Genomic DNA, 26,890 nt, shown 5'->3' on the forward strand with positions numbered 1-26,890 from the left:
TGGTTGGCTAGAAGCCTCAGTCAGCCCATGAAGGTGAAACACAAAGTTTGCCCTGTGAGAACACACTGTGTTCTGAAAGAACTGTGTGAGTTTCATCATTGACACAGACAGAAATCCTAGGCATGCATGACGGAACTGATAGCCATGGTATAGCCCGACAGTGGAAACTTAGGTCAGACTGAATTCAGTGATGTGAGCACATTAAACCAGTAGTCTGCAGTTCTTCAGTTTGGGGAGTTGTGAAGAACTATGGTACTTCAAACACAGCCACAAATGCAGTTTCCAGAGCAGGTTGGGAATGCTGGACCTACTATGGTCTGGTGGCCAAGTTGGAATCTGTAGGCTTAGGGAGACGGGAAACTGAGTCTGTTGCTTCTGGTTATTGAACCTGTTTCATGTCAGGCTCAGTGGTTAAGGTTTGCAGAAACTGGCCCTGTTCTGGTCTTGGAGCTTCAGAAGGATTTGGGTTGGGTTGTGCTGGTAGGTAAATAGTCATAGCCAGTTGAAGCAGTTGCAAGGGACAATGGGATGTGTAGTGGACATGACAGTTGTTGATGCACATGGCCAGACACACACAACAACTGCAGTTGCACATGCATTGTCTGTTGCCTCATGGTCTAACATGAAATGTTTTCACATTACTTCATAGCATATAAGTCTTTTTGTAGCCATAATGTTTAAGTGACTGGAGCTCAAGCACCAGAAGGATGAACATCGCTTGGGGAGTTACCTTCTCTCTTGGGACAGTAGTGAATGTGCTTCAGGTTCTGTGCAAGATGGTTGTATTGTGTTGTGTGGGAAACTTGACTGTGGCTTAGGAGAATGCATACAAGTGAAAGGTTGACAAGGGCTGTGCCTTCTACACTCAGGGTTACCTGTGAAGTTGACTGGGCCTTGTGGTATCCTAACACACGGCCCAACATTATTCTCTGTGTGTCTGAAGGGGATTTTGAATAACATGACTGTTGCCTTCTCCTGTAAGAGTAGACCTCATCCAGTTAGTAGAGAATCCAAATTGAACATGTTATGTCAGAGGAGATGCAGCATCCCCTCTCTCCCTCCTCCTGCCCCCTTTCCCTTGTCTAGAGTCCCTGACTTCTGGGTCTAATTTATTCTGTGTTTTTACACTTCATGAGGAGAGCTCTCCGATGGCTCATTGGATCCTTCATTTTCTTCTAAATAAAACATGTAGCATTAGTATACTAGTACTCCTGGGAATATACCCAGAGGATTCCCTAGCATGTAATAAGGATACGTGCTCCACTATGTTCATAGCAGCCCTATTTATAAGAACCAGAAGCTGGAAAGGACCCAGATGTCCCTCAACGGAGGAATGGATACCAAAAATGTGGTATGTTTACACAATGGAGTACTATTCAGCCATTAGAAACAATGAATTCATGAAATTCTTAGACAAATGTATGAAGCTGGAGAACATCATCCTAAGTGAGGTAATCCAGTCTCAAAAGATCACTCATGGTATGCACTCACTGATAAGAGGATATTAGCCTAGAAACTTGGAATGTCCAAGAAGAAGGAAGGAGTGGCCCCTGGTTCTGGAAAGGCTCAGTGCAGCAGTGTAGGGCAATACCAGAATAGGGAAGTGGGAAGGGGTGGATGGGGAAACAGGGGGAAGGAAGAGGGCTTATGGGACTTTTGGGGAGTGGGGAGCCAGGAAAGGTAAATAATATATTGGCCCAGCAGTGGTGGTGCACGCTTTTAATTCCAGCACTTGGGAGGCAGAGGCAGGCGGGTTTCTGAGTTCGAGGCCAGCCTTGTCTACAGAGTGAGTTCTAGGACAGCCAGGGCTACACAGAGAAACCCTGTCTCAAAAACAAAAGCAAAAACAAAAACAAAAAAAGTATACTAGTACTTCCCTTCAAAGCAGTCCACTGCTCGCCATGCACAGCTTACTCTTCCATTTTAGTTTGTGCACTGTGCAGAATCCTTTTCCTTACATTTAGGACAAGTTATGCAGAAGGATGTTATGTTCTTTATTTTTAAGTTACTTGAGAACTTGCCAAATTCCATCTTTATTGACTTTTAATGTATCTCGGCTGTGGGTAGTGAGGACTTTTTGTATGATGTCAGCTTTCTAAATCAAATTGAAACTTGTGTGGCTCAGAATCTCATATGGCTTTGAACACTGTGTGTACTTGAAGGCCTAATCTGACCTTGTTGGGTAGAGCCCACTCTGAAGGAATGTAGATTATATTAAGGTATTGATGATATTGTTGGGTTTTTGCATACTTACTGATTCCCCGCCCCCTTCATGTTTAGTTGGCTATTAAGAGAAGTATTTACCTCTACTTGTGGCTGTTGACTTACATGTCTTATCTTTTCTGCCTCTCAGTGTTTTATATGTTCTGAAGTGTGTTGTTGGGTGCACATATGTTGATGGAGATATTGTCTTCCTGATTAACCTCTGTCCAGTAATGATCTTTGACCTAGAGTCTAATTAATCTAATACTTTCCCCCTCATCTTTCTCTTGAGGAGTGCTTCTGTGGTGTTGCCTCTTTAGCTTTTAACCTCGTTCCCCTTTCTTTTACAGAGTGCTGACCATGTTGAGTCTGTGTGCAATACCACATCAGATTCAGTTGTGCAGACTCTTTGTACTCCTTTGAGTACTGTTAGCACCCTGGTTGAATTCAAATATCAGTTTACAGGTTGCTCTTTTGTTTCCCATTCTGCATCTTTTCCTGACTTAGAGTGTGTTTGAGTTTTTATTTTCTTCTTTAATAATTTCATTTTATGCCTATTGTGGACTGGCTGACTTAGATCTTTGTTAATTGTTATTTAAATGATATAAGAGTTCACAGTATGCATTTAAACCTATACTGCATATTTTTAATGTATAGTAAAATTGCTTTCTAAAATACTGTCATTTCATCTTTTTGTGGTATTGGTGCTGTTCTGCAGTCATTAAACATAATCTGTGAGTCAACAGTGCATTTTTACTTTTTCCCTATAAATCCAGTTACATCTAAAATGTTCACGTTTGCCAAGTTGACCATGCTGGCATTCCTAGTTCTGCCAGTTCTGTTTCTGAGGGCCACATTTCTGGTTTTATTTTTCTTCTTTCTGGAGATATGTCTGTATGTTAAGTTCAGATCTTGTGGTGGATAATTCTTCCCATTTTGTTTGTCTGATAGAAGATATTTCCCTCAAGAATTCTACACTGCTATTTATCCTCCAGCCCCCTAAGTATTAGTGGACCTAAGTCACTGTGACAAATACCTGGAGAGCAGCTGGGAGAGAGGAAGGTTCTGTTCATGCTGGTTTCAGTGTGTGTGTGGTGTGCACCATTACTGTGGAACTCTGGTGAGGTGTATGGTTGCAGTGGCAGGAACTCATGGTGGAGTGCTTCTTGGTGGTTAGGAACCAAAGAACATATGCCTGTGCTTGCAAGCCAGGGTGTGGCTCCCCATCCGAGCTGTACATTACTAATCTTGGTGTTTCCAACTCAGCTGACTCAAGATGAACCACTACACAGGAGCATATCACCTTTGCATTGGCTTTTGGCTTATGAGAGTTTTGGTAAGAAGTCTGCTTTTATTCCTGCTTTAATTCTCTGGTATGCAATATATCCCTTTTCTGGAGTTTTAAAAATGTCCTATGGTGTGTATTTAGGCAGTGATACACACTGCACTAATTTGTGTTTATGCTGCAGGCCCTAGCCTTTTGGGTCTCTCATTTCTTGGATTTTTCATTCTGTATTTCTGCATATTTGGAAAGGCTCTCAGTCACACATGCACCAGGCTACTTGAACTTGCTCTGTGCTCACAGTGTGCTCTCTCCACATTATCGAGTAGTCACTGTTGCTGGTTATCTTTTTGCAGTGTGCCTGTGTCTAATGTCAGTCCCAACCTGGGGCTTTGCCTCAGTTCCCAGACAGTTTCATGGAAACCTTTCAGCTCTCCCACATCTCTCTTTATTTTTCTTTCTTAAAGGTATGGAGCACACTTCCTGTGACCTTCTGTTTTATCTGGGCTTTTTTGTTGGAGTTGTGGTTGTGATTCTCACAGCAAGAAAAGATTCTCTCAGGTGTGGGTGGCAGAGTGGGCCTCTCTCTCAGTAGCTGTGGCCATGACTGCTGAAGAGTTGCTGAAATTGCTGGATGATTGACAGAGCTCTTTAGGTCTGAGGGAGAATGGCAGGCCTGATGATTGACAGACATCCAAAGGTCTGCAGGAGAATGGCGGGCCTGCATTGCCTGACAAATCTTCAGGAGTGGCACCAGTACACCAGTATTAGTTTACAGAGCCACAAAGGCTTGGCCTCCATCCTCCCTACGTTGTTTGAACCCTCCCTTGCTTCCCTCTTATCCTCCTCCTTACTTTGACAAGTTGCCTTTCTTCCCCAATTCTTCCACCTTCTGCTTGCCTGTCACATGCATTCCGTTACCTTCTCCCTCTCCTTCTTTTTGAGGATATACAAATGATAATTGTATGCATTCACAGTACACATTGTATGTACACATGCAGTTTTTAGCCTAGAGTCTACAGAGAAGAGGAGAGATGCCCTGCCTGTCTTTCTGAACCTGACGATATCTGCTTCCATGACTCATTCTGTGCAGCCGAATGGACTTCACTTTGTTCAAGTGCCATGTTTTCTGTCCATCCCACTGTGGATGGAAATTGAGGTTGTAGAAACAGGTAGTCTTTTGAAACTTGTAGTTCTCATTGCAGAAATTGAACTGCTGGCCTTTGATGGGTGTACTGGCTCTGCTTCTTGGGACTTGTCTGTCAGGGATCTCAACACATGATCACTGGCTACAGTTGCTTTGTTTGCGGGAGCTTGCACTCTCCTCAGATCAGTGACCAGGTTTTTTCATTTTGTGTCCGTGTGGTTTTTGTGGGTATCTTGTTTGAAAACTTTTTTCAAAGGATTCTTTTTTTTTTTTTTCCTGGCAATCCTGTGTATCCTGTGTAAGTATTTTTCATTATTAATAATTTTGAGAAGAACCAACTCCAGGTCAAAACATGGTTTCTAAAGCCACTGTGTTTTATCCAGTGTCATCCCAGAGGATTTTGTGACTGCTCTGCCAAAGTCTGTCCATCCCACATTCCTCCTGTTCTCACTGTCATCAGCCTGGTTGTGGAAATTACTTCTATGCATTTTGCCTAAGTCAACAACCATTAAGAGAAATTCGACAAGACATGGAGGTTTAGTTCTCTAGACCTGTAGGCTGGCTTGGGGAGACATCCCCCATTTCTCACACTATAGAAATTTCCATTTCTGGTTGTGACTTGAGTCCCAACTTTTTGCTGTTCCTTTCCATCGTCTTCTTCCTTGGTTGGGCTTCGTGGTTAGAGATCTCCTGTTTAATTGAGTTGCAGAGCGGTTCGTTCCTGGCATTTTCCACTCCTCTGTCCAACAGAGAGGGTCTGTGCGTGTAGGTACACTGCAGCATTTTAATAATGAATCTGGGCTTAAAGAGAAATTGAATTAAATTCTTCAGTTATTTTAGAAGTTCTAACATCATGCTATTTACATTTCTGGCCACAGCGAAACTTTTTGTGGAACTGAGTTCTGCAGGGAAAAGCTTCATGTGTCACCATAATCTGGGAAGAGTTTTGGGGGCTTGGCTTGCCCAGAGTTGCAGCTTTAAATAGTCTCCATCAATCTCCAGTTAACTAATGTGTATTATTTCTAATTAGGAGTTAGCCAGGAATAAGATCCCAGCTGAGAGGAAGCTGAGCTGTGGGTGGTTACAGGGCGGCCGCAGCAATGGCACGGCTCGGGAGCAAGGGAGAGCTGGAGTCGGAGCCTGAGCCTGAGCCTCAAGCCATGGCCAGTGCTCTTCCCACCGCTCACAGTCCCATCTCTGTGAAATCAAGACTAGAGAGTATAAATAGTATAAATAGGTGTAGAAACCCCAGATGCATTTCATTTCTGTGACATAGATGAGAGTAAGCGGAGGAATACCTCCCATCTTACTAGACTTACAGACCAGTGCTGATAGAAAATTTTGTGACCTTTGTTTCATTTAACCTCTTGAACAAAATATAATTGAAATAATTTGTAAAGGTTCTCAAGCTGTGGAAGTAGCAGGCAAGTGATCAGTATTGGCCACCATTACTTTATGTTTAGTGTCAGCTCTTGTTGTACTTAGTAGGCTCTTTCTGCTTCAGGAATCTAGCACTCCTTTATGTGGACTATAGAAAGTGTACCTTGTTCCAACTTGTAGGGTTGATTAGTCTGAATGAAATACCCGATACCTTCTTTGCTTGAGATGGGAGTTTAGGGATAGCCGGATCACTGCCTCAAAACATCTAGGTGACTTTGCCTTTAGCTTTTTTATATAGCTACAGGTGGGATCAGATTCAAGGGAGTCAGAGGAAAGGACTGAGGCTCCACCCTGCAGGGTAGCATTTTATTCTGGAATCAGCATCTCCTATCCAAATCAGGAGATGCTGATTCCAGATTTGTTGTTGAAACACTTTTGACCCAGGATTTTCTGTTAGTTACAGGGGCATATGTGTACCTGCTAAAACTTGGTCTCCTTACTCCTCTCTTTCTTTATAACTCTTTAGTAGGAATTAAGCTGAGAAACTAAAAGGACAGTGTGCACTAGATATGGTACTGTAGCGTCCCAGACTGAGCCTGGGAAGTCAGGCTCCTGGGCTGTCTTGACATGGTGTGATCTGACCCTTGCTGATGACCTTCCCAGGTGTGTGAAGCCACTGTTGCTTGTTCTTGACAACAGAGGACAACAGAGGACTTTAGTGACATCAGAGAACAACTTGTGGGAATTGTTGATTCTTTCTTCCACCATGTGGGTTCCAGGGGTTGAGTTCAGATAATTGAGCTTGGCTTTGGCTCCTTCACATGTTGATCTGTCTCATTGTCATCCACTGTTCAACAGATAATACTCCATTTCCATCCATCAGTCACTTTCAAATCTTCTTTGCCATTGGTGCATACTCACATTGTTTCCATATTCTGGATGCTGTGAACACTGCTGTACTGACCCTGGGGGGTTAAGATACCTTTGTCAAGAGGAAGCGTAGAACAAAATAAAAAGTCAACCTACACACTAGGACATTGAAGTTTCCAGTTGTGTTTCTAAGGAGGGTTGAGGCCCTCAGTTCATGGACAGTTCCTACACGCCAACAGCTGAGGAACAAACTGTCTGCTGAATAAGTGTGCAGAGCATCACAGCTGAGGCCTTCCTAGGAATAGGTTCCAGGTGCCAACAGTATGTGAGGCATGCTGTTTTGGGAATGGGGGTGGCACACCTCCTAATAGTGCCACTCCCTGGCCCAAGCATATACAAACCATCACACAAACTATCAGAATTACTTTTCAGATTTTCAAAATCACAGGTATGTATGGTCTAAAATTCATAGTATTTAGTTTTTTTTTTTTTTTTAAATAGAGGACTTTGTTTAAAACACTTTTAGTTTTTTTTCTTTTTTTTCAGGGTGCATTAGGATGTTAATACTCTTCTGACATACTCATATTCTTTTTTTTTTATTCGATATAATTTATTTACATTTCAAATGATTTCCCTTTTCTAGCCCCCCCCACTCCCCGAAAGTCCTGTAAGCCCCCTTCTCTTCCCCTGTCCTCCCACCCACCCCTTCACACTTCCCCGTTCTGGTTTTGCTGAATACTGTCTCACTGAGTCTTTCCAGAACCAGGGGCCACTCCTCCTTTCTTCTTGTACCTCATTTGATGTGTGGATTATGTTTTGGGTATTCCAGTTTTCTAGGTTAATATCCACTTATTAGTGAGTGCATACCATGATTCACCTTTTGAGTCTGGATTACCTCACTTAGTATGATGTTCTCTAGCTCCATCCATTTGCCTAAGAATTTCATGAATTCATTGTTTCTAATGGCTGAATAGTACTCCATTGTGTAGATATACCACACTTTTTGCATCCACTCTTCTGTTGAGGGATACCTGGGTTCTTTCCAGCATCTGGCAATTATAAATAGGGCTGCTATGAACATAATAGAACATGTATCCTTATTACATGGTGGGGAGTCTTCTGGGTATATGCCCAGGAGTGGTATAGCAGGATCTTCTGGAAGTGAGGTGCCCAGTTTTCGGAGGAACCGCCAGACTGATTTCCAGAGTGGTTGTACCAATTTGCAACCCCACCAGCAGTGGAGGAGTGTTCCTCTTTCTCCACACCCTCTCCAACACCTGCTGTCTCCTGAATGTTTAATCTTAGCCATTCTGACTGGTGTAAGATGAAATCTTAGGGTTGTTTTGATTTGCATTTCCCTAATGACTAATGAAGTTGAGCATTTTTTAAGATGCTTCTCCGCCATCCGAAGTTCTTCAGGTGAGAATTCTTTGTTTAACTCTGTACCCCACTTTTTAATAGGGTTGTTTGGTTTTCTGGAGTCTAACTTCTTGAGTTCTTTATATATATTGGATATTAGCCCTCTATCTGATGTAGGATTGGTGAAGATCGTTTCCCAATTTGTTGGTTGCCGATTTGTCCTCTTGATGGTGTCCTTTGCCTTACAGAAACTTTGTAATTTTATGAGGTCCCATTTGTCAATTCTTGCTCTTAGAGCATACGCTATTGGTGTTCTGTTCAGAAACTTTCTCCCTGTACCGATGTCCTCAAGGGTCTTCCCCAGTTTCTTTTCTATTAGCTTCAGAGTGTCTGGCTTTATGTGGAGGTCCTTGATCCATTTGGATTTGAGCTTAGTACAAGGAGACAAGGATGGATCAATTCGCATTCTTCTGCATGCTGACCTCCAGTTGAACCAGCACCATTTGTTGAAAAGGCTATCTTTTTTCCATTGGATGTTTTCAGCCTCTTTGTCGAGGATCAAGTGGCCATAGGTGTGTGGGTTCATTTCTGGATCTTCAATCCTGTTCCATTGATCCTCCTGCCTGTCACTGTACCAATACCATGCAGTTTTTAACACTATTGCTCTGTAGTATTGCTTGAGGTCAGGGATACTGATTCCCCCAGATTTTCTTTTGTTGCTGAGAATAGTTTTAGCTATCCTGGGTTTTTTGTTGTTCCAGATGAATTTGATAATTGCTCTTTCTAACTCTGTGAAGAATTGAGTTGGGATTTTGATGGGTATTGCATTGAATCTGTATAGTGCTTTAGGCAAAATGGCCATTTTAACTATATTGATTCTACCGATCCATGAGCATGGGAGGTTTTCCCATTTTTTGAGGTCTTCTTCCATTTCCTTCTTCAGAGTCTTGAAGTTCTTGTCATACAGATCTTTCACATGTTTGGTAAGAGTCACCCCAAGATACTTTATACTGTTTGTGGCTATTGTGAAGGGGGTCATTTCCCTAATTTCTTTCTCAGCCTGCTTATCCTTTGAGTATAGGAAGGCCACTGATTTGCTTGAGTTGATTTTATAACCTGCCACTTTGCTGAAGTTGTTTATCAGCTGTAGGAGCTCTCTAGTGGAGTTCTTTGGGTCACTTAGGTAGACGATCATGTCGTCTGCAAATAATGATAGTTTGACTTCTTCCTTTCCAATTTGTATCCCTTTGACCTCCTTATGTTGTCGAATTGCCCGAGCTAGTACCTCAAGTACAATATTGAAAAGATAAGGAGAAAGGGGGCAGCCTTGTCTGGTCCCTGATTTCAGTGGGATTGCTTCAAGTTTCTCTCCATTTAGTTTGATGCTGGCTACCGGTTTGCTGTATATTGCTTTTACTATGTTTAGGTATGGGCCTTGAATTCCTGTTCTCTCCAAGACTTTAAGCATGAAAGGATGCTGAATTTTGTCAAATGCTTTTTCAGCATCCAATGAAATGACCATGTGGTTTTGTTCTTTGAGTTTGTTTATGTAGTGGATTGTATTGATGGATTTCCGTATATTGAACCAACCCTGCATTCCCGGGATAAAGCCTACTTGATCATGGTGGATGATCGTTTTGATGTGTTCTTGGATTCGGTTGGCAAGAATTTTATTGAGTATTTTTGCATCGATGTTCATAAGGGAAATTGGTCTGAAGTTCTCTTTCTTTGTTGGATCTTTTTGTGGCTTTGGTATCAGCGTAATTGTGGCTTCGTAGAAGGAATTGGGTAGTGTTCCTTCTGTTTCTATTTTGTGGAATAGTTTGAAGAGTATTGGTGTTAACTCTTCTTTGAAGGTCTGGTAGAATTCTGCACTGAAGCCATCTGGTCCTGTGCTTTTTTTGGTTGGAAGACTTTCTATGACTCCTTCTATTTCTTTAGGCTTTATGGGACTGTTTAGATGGTCTAGTTGGGCCTGATTTAATTTTGGTATTTGGTATCTGTCAAGGAAATTGTCCATTTCCTCCAGATTCTCCAGTTGTGTTGAGTACAGGCTCTTGTAGTAGGATCTGATGATTTTTTGGATTTCCTCAGTTTCCGTTGTTATATCTCCCTTTTCATTTCTAAGTTTGTTAATTTGGATACTTTCTCTGTGCCCTTTGGTCAGTCTGGCTAAGGGTTTATCTATCTTGTTGATTTTCTCAAAGAACCAGCTCCTGGTTTTGTTGATTTTTTTGTATGGTTCTCTTTGTTTCTACTTGATTGATTTCGGCCCTGAGTTTGATGATTTCGGCCCTGAGTTTGATGATTTCCTGCCTTCTACTCCTCCTGGGCGAAATAGCTTCTTTTTGTTCTAGGGCTTTCAGGTGTGTCATTAAGCTGGTAATGTATGCTCTCTCCATTTTCTTTTTGGAGGCACTCAGGGCTATGAGTTTTCCTCTTAGCACTGCTTTCATTGTGTCCCACAGATTTGGGTATGTTGTGTTTTCATTTTCATTGTGTTCTAAAAAGTCTTTAATTTCTTTCTTTATTTCTTCCCTGACCAAGGTATCATTGAGTAGAGTATTGTTCAGTTTCCACGTGTATGTGGGTTTTCTGTTGTTTCTGTTGCTATTGAAGACCACTTTTACTCCATAGTGATCAGATAGGAGGCATGGGATTAGTTCTATCTTCTTATATTTGTTGAGGTCTATCTTGTGACCAATTATATGGTCGATTTTGGAGAAGGTACCATGAGGTGCTGAGAAAAAGGTATATTCTTTTGTTTTAGGATAGAATGTTCTATATATATCTGTTAAATCTAATTGGTCCAAAGCTTCAATTAGTTCATTGTATCCCTGTTTAGTTTCTGTTTTCCTGATCAGTCCATTGAGGAAAGTGCAGTGTTGAAGTCACCCACAATTATTGTGTTAGGTGCAATGTGTGCTTTGAGCTTTAATAAAGTTTCTTTTACGAAAGAGGGTGCCCTTGCATTTGGGGCATAGATGTTCAGGATTGACAGTTCTTCTTTTTGTATTTTTCCTTTGACCAGCAAGAAGTGTCCCTCAGGGTCTCTTTTGATGACTTTGGGTTGAAAGTCAATTTTATCTGATATTAAAATGGCTACTCCAGCTTGTTTCCTGAGACCATTTGCTTGTAAAATTGTCTTCCAGCCTTTTACTCTAAGGTAGTGTTTGTCTTTGACCCTGAGGTGTGTTTCCTGTAAGCAGCAAAATGTAGGGTTCTGTTTACGTATCCATTCAGTTAGTCTGTGTCTTTTTATTGGGGCATTAAGTCCATTGATGTTAAGAGATATTAAGGAATAGTGATTGTTACTTCCTATCATTTTTGACGTTATTTTTTAAATTTGAATGCTTAACTTCTTTTGGGTTTGATGAAAGGTTACTATCTTGCTTTTTCCAGGGTGAAGTTTCCCTCCTTGTATTGGTGTTGTCCTCCTATTATCCTTTTTAGGGCTGGGTTTGTGGATAGATATTGGGTAAACTTGGTTTTGTCATGAAATATCTTAGTTTCTCCATCTATGGTGATTGAGAGTTTTGCTGGATATAGTAGTTTTGGTTGGCATTTGTGTTCTCTTAGAGTCTCCATGAGATCTGCCCAGGACCTTCTAGCCTTCATAGTCTCAGGTGAAAAGTCTGCTGTGATTCTGATAGGTCTTCCTTTATATGTTACTTGGCCTTTTTCTCTTACTGCCTTTAGTATTCTTTCTTTGTTTAGAACATTTGGTGTTTTGATTATTATGTGTCTCAGGTGAAAAGTCTGCTGTGATTCTGATAGGTCTTCCTTTATATGTTACTTGGCCTTTTTCTCTTACTGCCTTTAGTATTCTTTCTTTGTTTAGAACATTTGGTGTTTTGATTATTATGTGACGGGAAGTGTTTCTGTTCTGGTCCAGTCTGTTTGGAGTTCTGTAGGCTTCTTGTATATTCATGGGCATCTCTCTCTTTAGGTTAGGGAAGTTTTCTTCCATAATTTTATTGAAGATATTTGCTGGCCCTTTAAGTTGTAAATCTTCACTCTCATCTATGCCTATAATCCTTAGGTTTGGTCTTCTCACTGTGTCCTGGATTTCCTGGATATTTTGGGTTACAAGCTTTTTGCATTTTGCATTTTCTTTAACTGTTGAGTCCATGGATTCTATGGAATCTTCAGCATCTGAGATTCTTTCTTCTATCTCTTGTATTCTGTTGTTGATATTTGCATCTCTGTCCCCTGATTTCTTCCCAAGGCTTTCTATCTCCAAAGTTGTCTCCCTTTGAGTTTTCTTAGTTGTTTCTACTTCTGATTTTAGATCCTGGATGGTTTTGCTTAGCTCCTTCCCTTGCTTGTTTGTGCTTTCCTGTAATTCTTTAAGAGATTTTTGTGTTTCCTCTTTCATGACCTCAGCCTGTTGACCAAAGTTCTCCTGTATTTCTTTAAGAGATTTTTGTGTTTCGTCTTTCATGACCTCAGCCTGTTGACCAAAGTTCTCCTGTATTTCTTTAAGTGTTTTTTGCATTTCCTCCTTGTTGGCTTTTGTATTCTCCTGGATTTCTTTCAATGATTTTTGTGTTTCCCTTGCAAGGGCTTCTAACTTTTGATCCATTTTCTCCTGAATTTCTTTAAGTATGTCCTTCATGTGTTCCTGTACCAGTATAATGACCAGTGATTTTAAATCCAAATCTTGTTTTACTGGTGTGATGGGGTATCCAGGACATGTTGGTAGAGGAGAATTGGGTTCAGATGTTGCCATATTGCCTTGATTTCTGTTAGTGACGTTCCTGCGTTTGCCTTTTGCCATCTAGTTCTCACTGGTGTTAGTTTGTCTTGTCAATGCTGGACTCACCAGTGCAAGCTGCCCCTTCCCAGTTGGCCTCTGGTGCACAGCTTACCTCCTGCACTGCTTGTAGACAGGGTGCTGCTGCCCAGGCTGTTCAGATCCCAAAGCAGGCACCCGAAGGCTCCCGCTGGGGCCCGCTGGATTCACTGGAGCACACTGACTTCTCCCAGCTGGCCGCCCGGAAGCCCAGCTAGCCTCTTGCAGGACTTGGAGACGTGGTGCTGCCGCCCAGGCTGATCTGGATCCTGAAGCGGAGAGAGTAGAGCTGAGGGCTTCCGCCTGAGGCCTTGCCCCAGATTGTGTCTGTGGACCAGATGGAGCCTGTGGGGGTCACACAAGGTTAGCCTGGCCGCCCAGTCCCTGAGTCCAGGCAAAAGCCTGGGAGGCCAAGGTCCTAGCAAAGTTCCCCTAGGGCTATGACTGTTAATTGGGTCGCCAGGTGACTAGGATGGCGGGCGTGCGCGCCCGCGCTCCCTGAAAGCGCCGGGAGAGTCTGCTGTGCTAACAACCTCCTGGGCGGGTTGACTCACAGATGGCCCACCAAGCTGCCCAGTTCTTGGGGTCAGTCCTGTGCCTTTTGGGGCCTAGACCCCCGCTTTGTTAGCCTCAGGCTATGCCTGTTACAGGTCTGCCCACCAGAGCTCTCTGTCGTCCTGCAGGCAAAATGGTGGCGGAGCGCGCGCAGGCCTGGGCAAAAAACCTCCCTGCTGGGTTGGCACCCCAATGGCCCCCCGACCAGCCCAGGGCCTGGGTGCAGTCCAACGCCCGTCGGGTTCAGACCACCGCGGTGTTGGCCTCGGATTATGTTTGTGTACCTCAGTCTGTCCGATCCCTGAGTCCCGAACCAAGATGGATGCACCTCTCCTGACTGGTGGGAGGCCGAGTTCTGAAGTGGCTTCCGTGCAGGAAAGGCGCCGCACAACTGCAGCTGCTTGCCACCTGGCTGGTCAGCGAAGGTCAGTGGTCGTGGGCTCAGGGCCTAACTGGATCCTGTGTCGCCTTGGTTCCACTGCTGATGGCCCTTCAGCTGGACCAGCCACTGCTGCACTGCCGCCGCCGCCGCCCACACTTTTAGTTTTTTAACAGTTATTTTTCTTGGAAACACAAATCCAAAAAAGGAGTTTTTTCTAGGCTGGAAATAAAGAGTGGAGTTCATCATGACCACCTTACACTCAACATGAGGAGTTTGCTGAGGTAGATGGCTGAGGCTTTGAGGGGTGGAGCTGAGCAACTGCTCAGGATGAGAGCAGCACAAGAACCGCACAAGATCCTCTAGGCCTTCCGGACACTGCTGGTTTGTGTAAGACTTATCTTTAAACCTCAGGCCCCACGCAGTGGCCTATGCTTGGTAGCCATGCGGCCATCCAGTGCTAGCCCCCGTTAGCTGCTCAGTGTGTAATTCTGGTGTGGAAAAGACACCCACAGTGTATAAATGCGTGAGTTCATTTCTGCAGATACCCCCTTCCTGCATGCCGTAGTTTTTAAGTACTAACATATACTTCAATAAGTTATAAAATGCACTGACCTGGTGAAGCTATCTTGTTGAGTTGTGATAAACTTGCCTTGTAAAAAACACTGCCGGGTCTTAGCACATTCTTTTTCTTATTTCCTTTTTGGTGAGTCTTGGCTGCCTTTTACCCTCATTCCATGGCTTCCAGGGTCCTGTGTTGTACAGGTTAGTTTGGTCTGTATGACAGATAGTTGGATGCATGGACTTGCACAGTGAGCCTTATTTATTTATTTATTGAAAAGGGAAGTAAAACATTTTATGATAAAATTAAAGATTTACATGGAAAATATTTCAGATAAAATAGAAGAGATACACAGAAAAACGTTAAAATTGACAATTTTCATGGAAAATTAAAGAGTAAAGTGGTAGATGTGTAAAATATTGCTAAATTAATTGAAATATGAAATAGAAACATTTATGTTAGAATTGAAGATTTACATGGGAAATATTTCTGATAAAATTATAGAAAAATGTAGAAAAACATGTTAGAAATTGAAGATTATTATGGAAAATTTTATAAAGATATAATAATGGTAGGCATAAAAGTATTCCTAAGTTGATTAAAAGTGGAATTATAAACATTTTCTGATAAACTTGAAGATTTACATGGACACTATTTCTGGTAAAATTGAAGAAATATATAGAAAAACATGTTAAAATTAAAGATTATCATGGAAATTATACAGAGAAAATGAAAGGCATAAAGATAATTCTAAATTGATTGAAGATGGAATTATAAATATTTTCAGATAAAATTGAAAATTTACATGGAAAATATTTCTGGTAAAATTCAAGAAATATATAGATAAACACATTAAAATTGATTATTTCATGGAAAATTTTACATATAAAATGGTAGATATAAAAACTAAATTAATTGAAGGTGGAAGTAGAAACATTTGTAATAAAATCAAAGACTTACATTGAAAACATTTCTGATAAAATAGAGGAAATATATAGAAAGACATATTAAAATTGAAGATACACGGTGAGCCTTTTAATTTGCTGACATAATGCTTTCGCCTTTATGTGGTGAAAAGTTCTAAAGTGACAGTACATCCCCTGTGGGGGAGAGGTGCTAGCAGGCACCACACATCTCCAGCGTGAGGATGCTTTAGCAGGGCATGGCAGGCACTTCATGCCGCAATTCTCTGCCAGTTGTGGCAGTCCCTCAGGCATTTCCATCTTGTTATAGTGTAGGGTACATGGAAAAGGGCCCCCGTGAGCTGACATTAGCTTTGCCACAGGTCCTCTCTGGCATGCTTCTCTGTCCCCAGTCTTATCACGAGCTCTCAGAGGCCTCCACCAGGCTCAGCTTTTCCTGCCATCTTTCTCTGTAAAGATTGTGGTAGAATATCCATGGTACAAGTTGATGGTTTCATACCTCGAAGTGCAGAGGTCCCATGGCATCTGGTGTTGGTGTCTTGTTGTCGTCACCCGTCTGCAGAACTCACCTTGTGAAAACAACTCTATCCTTCTTAATTTAAAGGCATCTACAAAGCAGGTACAAGCTTGTTTGTATGACATTTAGGTCTGGTAATTTAGTTATGCAGTTTTGGGGCAGAATAGGTGGTCATGAAACATGTATCCAAATTTCAAGTCTAGTATTGTCTTTGGATTTTGGGCCCAAATCTTTCAGGTGTTTTGAGATTCCAGGTTGGAATTCATCTCTTCTCCCTCCCACCTCCCCACTCCCTCCTCCCTCCCTCCCTTCCTCCCTTTCTAGCTCTCTCCCTCCCTCCTTCCCTTCCTCCCTCCTTCCCTCTCTCTTTCCACCTTCTTGCTGTTCTTCCCCTTTTTGTTTCCTGGTTCTGAGGATGAACCATGGGCACTGTGCATGCTAACCTGCTAGGCAGCCACTCCCCACTGAGCTACATCTCTCGCTAATCCAAGTCTTTTGACATCTGTCGATATTTACAGAGCTGGTGTCATGCTCAGTTAATTGCAAGAAATATATAAATCAAGACACTTTGATTTATATATTTTACTAATCAATATCAATAGAATGTAATTAACAGTGACAATGGTTATATTTTAAATATGACAGTAATAAAAATGCTCTCTTGTGATTGGTACTGGCACCTGCTTCCATGATACTGCCAAGAGGAATTGCTTTCAGATGTGAATTCCACTATGACCAAAAGAGATTCTTCTCTCTAGGCAAAGAATGGTTATTTCCAGTGACTTGTAAAACATTGTTATTGGAAATGACTCATTAAATTTCTTATGTATTTTTATATTATTACATGATTCATAGAAATAAATTATTTTTCTAGCTTCTGCTTTTGTTCCCATTTTGTGTATTTTATATCTGAATATAAAGGTGCCTTCGTGGGAAGGTTTTTCTATACAATTTTATATAAGATATGAAATTATGTGTATTAATATGTAATGTATAAGTAAATATATAAGTATATAAAATATAGATTCTCTTGAGTGGCTAAATTAAACTGTTTATGAGTAGGAACATGAAAGCAAGCCCTGAAGCAGAGGCCATGGAGGAGTGCTGCTCACTGGCTTCCTCCCCATAGCTTTCTCTGTTACTTTGTTAGAGCACCCAGGAAACCTGCCCTGGCGTAGCATCACCACCATGGACGGCCCTCCCACATCAAGCATTAATCAAGAAAATGCCTCACAGGCATGAGGTCAGGCCAGTTTGATACAGGCATTGTCTTGGTTCTGTTTCTGTCTTCCCAGATGTCCTGAGTTTTCTAACAAAATCTAACCAGCTTAGCTCTGAAGAGAGTGAAGTAGGGGACCAGACAAAGGGTCTTGAAACAGCTGCCATCTGTATAGAGCAGGAATATGTATGTGGAGACTCAGTTTGAGAGAATCAGCACACACACACACACACACACACACACACACCACAGGCACACACAGAGACTCACAACACTCACACACACAGACACAACACTCACCCACTCACCCACTCACCCACTCACTCACTCACTCACTCACTCACTCACTCTGTCTGGAATGGCTCTAGATTTGGGAGAAAGTCAGATTGGGTTGGTATCTGATATAACACATCATTTCCATACAGAGAGACTGAATAAAAACAGCATACTGAATGCATAGATCACATGTGTGTCTCTTGTGAGAGGCCTTGGCGGCTCTGAGTGAAGCAAGGTGTTTGTATGGAGCTTAACTTTTGAGTAAGAAATACAAACAGTGCATATGGATGTGGAGAGAAGACAGATTTGATATCTGTTGTGTTTCATTGTTGCTTGTATATTGATAGAAAGAAAGCAGCAGTAGAGGCAATTGAACAAAGGCACTGAGAGTCCAGCAACAGGAAAAGATGTAAATGTATCCTGCTTACTAGCGACTGGTGTGGACTGTGAGGCAGGGGGTGGGTGGAAAGAGGAGGGACAACAACATTCTGGAGGCAGAAACTGATGATGGAGGTTATTTTTATAGTTTGCTGTTGGAAATATGGACTAGTCAAACACATTGGAAGGTGATATGACACTAGCTATAAAAATTAAAAATACATATGCCAGTTGACTTAGCACTTCCATTCCTTGGAATTCAGCCCATAGAAACATACTCAATATAGAAGGGTTTCTATTTATAATAACAGATAACTGAGCACACAATTTGTGTCTGACAGGGGAATTATCAAGGAAATATGTATGCATTGTAGATCTACATAATGCACGTTTTTTAGTCATCATTAGCAAGACAATGAAAAAATGTATTATAGTAAGACCCTTTGGTGATAAAGTTAGTGTGTGTGTGTGTGTGTGTGTGTGTATGTGTGTGTTTTAGAGAGGGGGAGGCTATGTGACTATGAGGAGGGGCCTGTGTTTTGAAGCCATAAGGAAAACTACCTTAAAACCTGTTCATTTTGTGTGTGGGCAAGTGTATATGAGCTTCCTTTATGTGTTGGTATGCGTGCACATGTGTATACGTGTGCATGTGAGGTCAGAGGTTGACACTGGGTGTCTTCCTTGTTTATCCATCACTTTTGTCTTTTGAGGATGGGTTTGTCAGTGAATCTGGAGCTGGTGATTTGGCTGGAGTAGCTGGCCAGGGAGCTGCAGGAATCCATCTCTCTCCCATGCCCTGCAGCGCAGGAGGCAGGACTGTGCTTTCTCTCAGGCCTTATGTACACATGGGTGCTGGGACCCACACTCAGGCCCTCCTGCTTGTGCAGTGTGTACTTTACTAGTGGAGCCATCTCCCTAGTGCCCAGTCATAGGTAAATTTTATTTTTGAGGATATAATTTCTGCCTTTCCTTTCCTCTCTCCAAAGCCTCCTTCATAGCCTTCTCTGCTCTATTTCAAAATCATGACCTCTTTTTCCATTAGTTGTTATTGCATGCATTTATATACCCCCATACACATATACACCCCAACACCCATAAATATAAGCTGCTTAGTCTGTTCAATATTACATGTATATATGTTTTTAGTGCTGACCTTGTGACATTGGACGGCCACTTGTACTCTTCATGGGGGAGGCCCACCTCTTCTGTTCCCAGGTTATAACTCTATTCCAGAGTTCAAGTGAACATTGGTGCATTTGATAAGACATTTATAAGTTCTATGTTAACAAAGTATAAGTTCTATGTTAACAAAGTAAAGCTCATTTGGAAACCTAGTCACATGATCTAAGTCAGGAAGCCCCATACTTTTGGGGTTAATTGCTTTAAATCTGGGAGTTTACATGGAATTTATAACCTAAAAGAAGAGGAAGAAAGCCACTAATTCTTGAAGACATCTTAGATACCTAAAAATTAGCACATAACTGAATTTGCATATCAATGGAATATTGGTTGGTAATGGAGCCATCAAAGTGCCATTGTGAAGCCATTAGAGACTTAGCACTGTAATTCCTAGTCCAGTGATTGATTATAAAATCAATTTAAAGTGGCACGTGCAGTCTGAATATATTTCTGTGTGCTAGAAGGAAACAGGATGAGATGCAGACCGAAAGGCAGGATTATGGTGAAGTGTTTCTGCATTATTTTGATAATAAAATGGGACAAAGTGTTGGCAACATTGAAAGCGAAATTTAGAAAACTGTCATACGTGGCTCTGCAACTCCACAGTCTTTTGTGTATGTGTGTGTGTGTGTGTGAAGAATGTGGTAAGACAGTTGTAATTATGCCTCAGGTATGTGTACAGTGTTAATATTTGGGTTCCAGGTTCTTTGGGCTGGTTAGCCTGCTGGTGTGCGTCTCGAGGTGGCACCAACAGGCGTTCCAGGAGTGCTCCGCTTGTGTCGTTGACTCACCCATCTGATGATGAACACCTTTACTCCTGAGATCCACACACAAGTGTGAGGAGTAAGTAACAGAAATGTTTCTGGAGGGCTTGGGAGGAGGGGGAGACCCAGTTGGGACATCTCTCAGCCCTCCCTCAAGGGAGGGCTGCGCTTTGTGGGTTCATTGTGTTTTGCTAGGCTGATGAGAGTGTGCAGTGCTTATTTTGTTGGGTTGTCTGGCTGTCCTTGATTTGCGCTTGGTTATTAGTCCTGAGAGGAGTTTGGCCATCTGATTCCAGCCATTTCTTCATCCCATTCTCAATCCCTTCTCTGTTTGGAATTTTAATACAGCATGGTTGATTTTCTGGCAGTGTCTAGAAGCCCAGGAGTGGATGCTTTTTTTTTTTCTTTTTCTCCCTTTAAGTACCAGGTATGTGTGTGTGCACATGTGTCAGCATGTGTGTATGCACATGTGCATCTCATGTATGCATGTTTGTGTTCCTTTGCCTGTATGACCATGTTTACACACATAGATGTTTGTGCAAATCTCATGTATGCATGTGTGTGCCTTTGTATGAGCATGTATGTACACATGTATGTGCACATCTCATGTATGCATGCATACGTGCCTTTGTCTATCTGAGCATTTGTGTATACATGGTTTGTATGTATGTGTGTGTACATCTCTTGCATGTATGTGTACCTTCACCTGTGTGAACATGTGTGTGTGTGTGTGTCTGTGTGTGCGTGCATCTCTTGTATGCATGTATATGTGCCTTTGCCAGTGTGAGCATGTGTGTATATGTGTGTGTGCATCTTTTGTATGTGTGTGCTTCAGTGTTGATGCACTGTCTCTGTGTTTACTTTTCTCCTGCTATGTAAGCTTTATAGACAGCTCCATAATGTTTTCTTTTACATTTTTGAATCACTGGCACTTTTCATTTTGCTCTTTCTTAGTTTTCTTCTCTTGTTTTCCCTTTTGAATGCTATCTCTCATTCCACTGTATTTTCAAATTGCTTACATTAAAACATTTTTTGGGGGGGCTGGCAAGGAGGCTTAGGTAAAGGTGCTTGTTGGTGAGTTTGAATGGTGAGTTGAAATGCTGAAAGGGGAGAACCAGCACCTGTACTCTCTTTCTTCTGACCTCCATACTGTGCTATGGCAATCATGTGTATGTGCAAGCACACACACAAACACTGAATGCAAACACTGAGTCCTGCTTCATTACAAGAGAGGCTGTTAGATCACTGGGAGCTGGAGCTACAGGCAGTTGTGTGCCATCATGTGGGTGCTGGGAGCTGAACCCGGGTCTCTGTGAGAGCAGCCAGTGCTCTAACCACAGAGCCGTCCCTCTAGTCCTCTCCATCACTAGTTTTTAAAGCTTGAGATAATTTATGTCATGAAATGGGCATACCTTTTCTTCTTCCTGGTGTTTTTAAGACAGACTCACTGGTCACATCAGAGAACTAGAACACCTAGGAGACCCTGCTCACACATACCTCACTCACAGTCACGCTCAGTTGTTTATTTGCTTTCCAGGGAAAAACTAGAATGTTTCCCCTCCCTAACTCAGTAGGACCTTACGTAAAAGCTGCTGACTCTGCTATTACTGTGGCAGATTTCAGCTCACCTTTGTGAATAGAAAGAAAGCAAAACAGAGGCCCTTAGAATATAGAAGATTTAAATAACATATTGCTCAACATATATATAAAAATAGAATGGAATGGCAGATAAATCAGTCATTAAAAGTGCTAACAAGAATAATGTTAATAACTGTGTGGCAACCCTTTAAAACTAGTTTAGTTTTTTTTTTTTAAGAAAAAATATTACTTACAAAATCTTCTGGAGAAATTAAAAGTCTCACTTATCCTATAATTACAAGAAACTGAATCTTTCCACAAAGCAAGCAACAGGCTCCCATGGTTTGCTAAGCCAAAGTTATTTTTTTAACCAAAATTCTAAGAAATAGATTATTCCATTCTGATGCAATCTGTCTTCATTAACAGAAAAAGTGGAATATTTTCTAGCCAGTTCTGAGAGCCCAGCTCAAACCTGATATCCAAACCCCATGAAGACACCACGAGAAACGGAAACTACAGATGTTTCCTGGTTCCGTGGAGTCTGGTGCTTTTGCAGGACAGTCCTGTCACCAGATGGGTCATCCCAGGTGTACCAGGGTACCTATATCACATGACCCACAACTCCTGAGTGACAGGCTTAAAGAACAGCTGCATGGCAGTCTCAACTTGATAAGCAGCGTGAATTCCTGATGATGATGTTTAGCAAATGTAGGGACCCCTGTTATCCTTAGGAACCAATCAAACTGTTGTCAGTAGGCCTCCTTCCTGTATGGGGAAATGTTAGGAGATTCCCGGTAACCAGGAATGGTAAAGTCATATCTGAGTCAATATGTGATGTAAATGGCATTCACTACCAAGGATTCTGAAGTCAGGGAGTTGGCTATTGTACCAACTGGTTTTGTGTGTCAACTTGACACAGGCTGGAGTTATCACAGAGAAAGGAGCTTCAGTTGGGGAAATGCCTCCATGAGATCCAGGTGTGGGGCATTTTCTCAATTAGTGATCCAGGAGAGAGGGCCCCTTGTGGGTGGTGCCATTCCTGAGCTGGTAGTCTTAGGTTCTATAAGAGAGCAAGCTGAGCAAGCCAGTAAGTAACATCCCTCCATGGCTTCTGCATCAGCTCCTGCTTCCTGACCTCCTTTGGTGATAAACAGCTATTTGGAACTGTAAGCTGAATAAACCTTTTCCTTCCCAACTTGCTTCTTGGTCATGATGCTTGTACAGGAATAGAAACCCTGACTAAGACAGCTATAGAAAATGTGTTCAGCCTTTCAATCCTCAGCTGGGATACTCTGTCATGGGAGGTGGTTTGGTATCATCTGGACTCATCTGAAATTGTGTTCAATCATTCAAGTCTAGAGATCTGATGCCAGTGATTGGCAATCAGTCAGAAAGCTTCTCCAAATGATCTCTGTGTTGTAGGCTTGTGTGCTCTTTCTGTATCCTGGCATCTGTATCCCAAAGGCAAGATGCTGGAGGAGACTGCATTGTCAAACAGGGTGGTGCCCAGGGTCTCCAGGGTCAGAAGAGAGGATGGTGCTGGTGACCATTTTTAAAAGGACGCATGAGATTGTCTTCAAGTGCAGCCTGCCACATGGTGTCTGTCATGTGCCTGCTGCAGCAGTTGAACATGACCCCTGTTCAGTGACCAGAGGAACAGAACCTGTGGTGGCAGGAGGTGTAATGGGAAAGAAAGCTTGCTTTTTGGAGGCAGAATGATCATTTACATATAAAATTAACATGAAAGAATGTAGAGATAAATTATTACCAACAAGAGTTTACCAAAGAAAGATGGAGGTAAAATAGCTTGATATATAATGTAAAAGGAGACACTAGAACCTTAGAGCATCAGGAGGAGATGCACATAAATCCTTGACTGATAGGCCATCGTGTACCTTTGTGACAGTTGCCAGGCTCAGGGTAGGACTGCTCAGTGTTTGGGTGTCACGTCCATCAAATAATTCTGTAGCTAGAAATACACACACATGTTCACATTCCAAGTAAATGTTCTGTGATAAAGATAGTATCAAGTGAATGAAGAAAGATGTTGGTTAATAATAAAACAAATGGGGAAAACCATCCATGTTAGAGCTTCACTTTTACTACAGGTAAATATTAAGCTGTAGCTAGCCTAAACATTTACATGTCTAAACATGTTAGCTTCCTTTGTAGCATGTACAGGTATATATCCAAAAATATGTAAAATCAAAAAGATTTAAAAAGACTAAAACTGAGTATTAAAAGGAATTTGCTCATCAAAAGCTGCCTTTAAAGAGTAAAAACCTAGCTTATAATTTACAAGATGCTTAGGACACTTGGAGTTGACAGTTTGGGCTGGTGATAGGGTTCCATAGACAGAGACGTTTACTCACGATGCCTTCAAAGTGCCCTGTCTCTGCACATACATGTACACAAACTTAAGTGTAATGGAAAGTCGCTGAAATCAACTGTGCACTTGTTGGTAGCCGCTGAACGAACAGGGAACAGGTAGTGCTTCATTAACTGGTGGAATGGGAGACTGGGTGGAGGCAGCAGGGAGGAGGTCCTCAGCACCGAGCTTTCTGTTGGATGTGGCAAGGTATTCATCTGTCCCTTGCTGGGACTCCTAGTGGTCTTTTGGTGTATTTTTGCTTTTAATCCTGAGCACTGACATGATGCAGAATCTGTCTTCCCTTGAGGCACAGAGGTGCTGCTCAGACATTTTGTTGGGAGATTTGGAGCTGAGACTGACAAGAGCCTAGAAGACCGTTGTCCGTTTTGCCTCATCAGTCACCATTCCCAAAGCACCAATGAAAAATATTCTTTGAATTAATAGTCCAGGAACTGCCCAGTGTAAGGTGATAAGCAAAGGCCCTGGCCCATGCTCCCCACACCATCTCAGGTTTCTTACACAAATAGGACAAGGGTATCTTCTAGCTGAGATGACCATCCCATCCTAATCTCACATGAGAGACTTGCAAGGCCATAGGTTCTGCCACGACCATGTTCATTAGCGCTTCCTGCTTCCTCTTCTGCACCTGCAGTCACTGGAAACTCAGCACCAAAGAAAAAAACTGGCTCCCAGAGTTGGCAATGCAGGGAAGTGTGGCCAATGAGGTGGGCAGCCATTGAGGGGTGTGGCCAGCGAGGCTGGTGGCCAATGAGGCAGGTGGTCAGCCTTTTCCAGTTGGGCGGTGATTTCATTTGCTGCTCAGTGGCAGAGCTGAGACACTCAGTAGCCCACATTTTCTTCTCTGAAGGCTCTTTCTCTCCTCGACTTTCTGGCTGTCTGCTTTGCTTCTGAGCAGCTTTGATGTCAGAGGCATAGTTTGTGTGTAAATCCTTGCAATGTGGAGAAGTATAGCATGGGAAAATAAAAAAAAATTCAGTTTATTCACTGGTAAAATGCTATTTTAAAGCATTTATTCTTGTCTTTAGTTTCTAAGAGAAACAAACGTGCTTTGGCACTTTTTGGTAATATTTTGATGGAATTACTAGGTAGATTGGATAGTAACTGTTTTTCTGCCTATAATTTAAAGTTGTATAAGGCATTTTCCTGTGAAATAACTGCCATCTGTGTTTTCTGCTTCCCTGCCCTACCATATTTCCAGGAGCAGGTGTTGAGATGAGTTATCTAAACCTCATGCTTATGGTTGTTGCGTTGTGATTTTCCCACTGAAGACCTGTGCCCTTCTCACAGGGAAGAGGGGGGTAACCCTCCTTCCCCAGCCTCTGTCTAAGCCTTCCGTGGTCACATGGGGATTTTGGTACAGCTACTCAGTGTTTGCATTATTACAGTTATATATGCTCAGGACAGGAATGGGGTGTTTTCTTGTCCAGTGTGTTGGTTTCTGTTTTCAGTCGGATAGCATTGTATCCCCTAACACAGCTCTAAACTTCCCTCCCAGTGTTGAAAATTTAAGCCATGAAGGGCCTGTTAATTTCTTTCGCTTGAGCATGTCTCCCAGGAGCTTTCTGGCTGTATCCAGTCTTCCTGGTCCTTCCTGACATGGAGACAGTTCACCTGTCTGAGAGGCGCATTTCCCAATCTCATTCATGTCTTCTTTCTGTCTTACACAATTGTTTTTTTTTTTTTTTTTTGTCTTTTTGTGGCAATGAGGGTTTTGAACCCAGAACCCAGGGCCTTGTGCGTGCTGGGCCAGCCCTCTGCCATTGGTTCATCCCCAGTTCCACAAGACATTTGTAAGAAGGAAAACCCGTGGAATAAAAGTTCATTTTGGACCTCTTGGGTGTGGATCTGACTCTATTCTTTCCTGAACTCAAATGAGTCGTTTCTCTGGCTGGTTGTAGAACTCTGTGGTGCACTCATTCCCCCTCTGACTTTCAGAAGCCCCTCTCCAGTGCCCTCTTGAGGCTGCTGCATGAAGCCTTCTTGCTTGGATGGAGCCTGCCTCACCTTCAGAGGCCCACTGTAGTCTTTTTTTTTTTTTTTTTTCGATATCTTATTTACATTTCAAATGATTTTCCCTTTTCTGAACCCTCACTCCCCGAAACCACTGTAGTCTTATAAGGAAAGTTTGTTTGTTTTTTAACTACTTTGCTGGTGATTTATGAGTTCTCTGTGTTCTTTATAGAATTCCTAGTGATTAGATATTACATAATTTGATCTGAAACTTTCTTATATTTCACCCATTTTCCATTTTCTTGTATGTGCTTCATTTTGAGGGAGTTCCCGCTTATTTTCCATCCCACAATTCCTTATTTCATCAATCATAATTTAAATGTCCAAGACCTTCTCTCTCCCTCTTCCCTCACAAGCTGAGGATGTCCTGTTCTTAGTTCAGTGGTGTATGTCCTCCTGTTAGCTCTCTGAGGACACTGTGTGTGCTTAGGACTTGCACTTTCTTCCACTGTTTGTGGTGTGGTCCTAGCTGTTATTCCCAAGTATCCTGGGAATCCTGTTTATAAGTGCCTTAGGGATTTTCCTGTTGTGAAGAGACACCATGACCACGAGCTGAGACAAGTGAAAGGAGTAGTCTAACTTGAACTGGAGTTTACTCAGCTGCAATGGTGAAATTGGGCTATGCAGGCTAGTTTACAAAAGGAGGTCTGGGACGTGGAGCCTAGATACTATGAGAACCTTTAGTCTCGGTTCCTAAGCTAGCAAAATGTAGCTCTGAGTGGATAATCCCACCCTTCCCACATCTCCTCACTTTGTGACTTTGGTGCTACTGGCTGTTGGCACATCCTGGTAACTGATGCAAGTCTCAAGGCTATAACACAGAATTGCAGAAATGCCCCACAAAGCCTTATTGGAATTTCCCTAGGTACAGCCGAGATTCAAGTGTATCCAAGTGAGAGTGCATCAGTAGGCCGCCTTTGTAGTGGTTCCTTTTTCAAAATTAATTTTTAGCTTTTGAATGTTATAAATTAATTTTCTTTTTGTATTTTGTGTGGTGTGGACTGCATATTTACCTGTCCATATGTGGGTAGGGGGTATGGAAGCCCAAAGTAAGTGTTGGGCATCATCTTTGTTCACTGTGTTTTCAGAGGTATATCTCTTGATGAAGCCAGAACGGGCAATT

General features: G+C 42.2%; 1 protein-coding gene across 2 annotated transcripts in view; it reads left to right on the forward strand.

Annotated features, from left to right (window-relative positions):
• Ccdc91 (coiled-coil domain containing 91) overlaps positions 1-26,890 on the forward strand; it is a 173,787-nt gene that overhangs the window by 7,325 nt on the left and 139,572 nt on the right. Inside the window, exon 2 of one of the 2 annotated variants that reach the window (XM_052175316.1) lies at positions 19,726-19,866. The exons of the other annotated variant lie outside the window; for it this stretch is intronic. The gene's annotated coding sequence lies outside the window, so the exon portion shown is untranslated. The remainder of the gene's footprint in view (positions 1-19,725; positions 19,867-26,890) is intronic. 2 annotated transcript variants of the gene reach the window in all.

This window comes from Apodemus sylvaticus, chromosome 2 (assembly GCF_947179515.1).
Source record: "Apodemus sylvaticus chromosome 2, mApoSyl1.1, whole genome shotgun sequence".
NCBI classification, from domain to species: domain Eukaryota; kingdom Metazoa; phylum Chordata; class Mammalia; order Rodentia; family Muridae; genus Apodemus; species Apodemus sylvaticus.